The sequence below is a fragment of the Octodon degus genome, unplaced genomic scaffold, assembly GCF_000260255.1.
Source record: "Octodon degus isolate 3935 unplaced genomic scaffold, OctDeg1.0 scaffold00196, whole genome shotgun sequence".
Lineage (NCBI taxonomy): Eukaryota > Metazoa > Chordata > Mammalia > Rodentia > Octodontidae > Octodon > Octodon degus.
Genome location: NW_004524772.1, coordinates 3,088,066 through 3,090,185, shown reverse-complemented (window position 1 = coordinate 3,090,185; position 2,120 = coordinate 3,088,066). Strand labels below are relative to the sequence as shown.

The following is a 2,120-nucleotide window of genomic DNA, read 5'->3' as shown; positions in this document are numbered from 1 at the left end:
GCGGGGGCGGGGCTCCGAGCGGGTGGGCGGGGCCTGAGCGGGTGGGCGGGGTCCGAGCGGCGGGGCGAGGATTGGCCCCGCGTTCGGCCTCTTGCTTTTTCCGGTTCTCCACCTCGCGCACCGCTTATCCCTACACCCTTTGCTTTCCCTGCCCTCAAGGCTTCCTCCACAGGTTAAAGACTAAGGTCCTTGCTAAATCAGTAACATTTTCAAATTGGAGCCCCATAGGAAGAAGAGAGCATCGTCCTTGCAGGCTTCATTCATTCTCCGCTCAACGGGTTGCAGGTTCTGAGACCCTTCCGATAACGGTGACACTGCAGGTATGCAGTGCCCGTGCACGGACCTCCAGAAATTGCAGTGTAAAGGTGGATGTGGCACGTGTATGCGGATGTCCTGTTGGTGTTGGTGCAATGACTGCAGAGGAAGGACCGACCTTCAAGCAGCCTAGTTAGGTGGAAAATAGGCAGGCGAGAAGGTGTTCTTTCTGAGCGGATGGGAGAGGGATAAGCGTGGCTGCTGGGAGTCGCTGTGATCGTGTACTCCTTATCAGTGAAACAGGACAGCTGCTCGCAAATCGAAACAGAGATTTCCACATGTAAAAACACCCAGTGATTACCTCACTGTCCTGAGAGACACAATTGAGAAACACAAGCAACCCATGTGAGAACTGGAGCGCGACCTTGCCATCTAATTCTGCTACCAGGACCATCTGCCTGGTTTCCCACCCACCCCCACTGCTACGCAGAAAGACCTTCAGCCTACTTCAAGGCTGGTGCGGCTAACACTTCGCTCACAAAATAAAACCAACCCGATGGTTTTGTTTGCACAATATATTTTCTTTTGGGCTACACAGAAGTAAAAGCTTATTGAGTACCTTTACTGATGAACCCTCTAGGTAAAAACTAACCCCGGGAGGCTGCAGCAGCTGAGACGCAGTGTGCATTGAACAGGAGTGTGGAAACCCTTTCACCAGAGAAGATTTATGGTCCCTTTCTTATGCCTTGTCTACATTCAACTGTAACATTGGTCAGGGTTGGAAATCCACATTGAAATTTTTGTTTTAACTTGTTTCTTATTTTCTACATCTGAAGAAAATGATGGAGAATTAGGACTTTCTGACCCAGATTGAAACGGCATAGCCCATAAGAGCAATGAAAGATGTCTATGTGACAGCTGTAAGAGGAGGTCAGGATCAAGAGTAGGATCCCTTAGAAACAGCCACACCAAATGATGACCTTGTTCTCTTGTCACACCTAGATAACCTCCAAATTCCAATCATAAATTCATCCTCACCCTTTGGTCAGACTTGTCTGAGGCAAAAGCAACTTGTAATTCTAGTTCTAAGACAGTCTTAAATTACTTAAAAACTGAAAAAGATTTAGAAATGTGAGCATCCAAATCAACATTTAGTGAGGAATAAGTTCAATCTAATTTAAGTAGATTAATAAACTGAGGTTTATTCAGAACACAAAAAATGACTTCATAGTCTTACTGATAGATGGAAGTCAACTTCTGATTCTAACTCCAAAGTGTTTTTTCCTATATAGTTTTTACTTTTCACACTACTCTGATCAGCTATACTTCATTGTTTTTTCTGGGACTGCCTCATATTCAAGCTCTCAAGTTACTGAAATATTAATTAACTGCATAATTCCATCATTGACTGAAATTCTATCAGCCTCTTTTTCTTATGAAATGACCACCTGGCTATCTTGGTTTTCTTCTTCTGGTCCCCAGCATCTATATTTAATGAACAACTGACCTTCTATTATGGTTGAGTGTTGGCCTTCACAGATGGGAAGGTCATTCCAAACTCCCAGCCTTCTTTGCTCTGTCCTGCCCTGTCACCAAGCTTCTGATGTTCCGTATGTGATTAATCTTCTTATCCTTTTAACCCCATCCAAGTTGAAAAGTGAGGTCATAGAGAATGCCTATGTGCTAGAATTCTATGTTCTTTAGGACTTTTGTATTCTAATTATTAGAAGGGAAAGAAATCAGAATCAAGTATGAGTAAGACTATATAGAAAGAAAATATCTTGACCGTACTTAGGGTTCTTCCTAACTGATAGCCTTTGGAAATCAGACTTATGAGGGCCAGCCAAATAGCTCAGTGGATTAAA

General features: G+C 44.0%; 1 protein-coding gene across 2 annotated transcripts in view; it reads right to left on the bottom strand.

The window, feature by feature from the left end:
* Positions 1-1,852, bottom strand: part of Sec24d (SEC24 homolog D, COPII coat complex component) — a 101,100-nt gene extending 99,248 nt beyond the window's left edge. For both annotated transcript variants that reach the window (XM_004644252.3, XM_004644253.3), the window contains exons 1-2: positions 1,763-1,852; positions 908-1,085 (exon numbers count right to left, since the gene is read on the bottom strand). The gene's annotated coding sequence lies outside the window, so the exon portion shown is untranslated. The remainder of the gene's footprint in view (positions 1-907; positions 1,086-1,762) is intronic.
* Between the last annotated feature and the right edge of the window lie 268 nt (positions 1,853-2,120).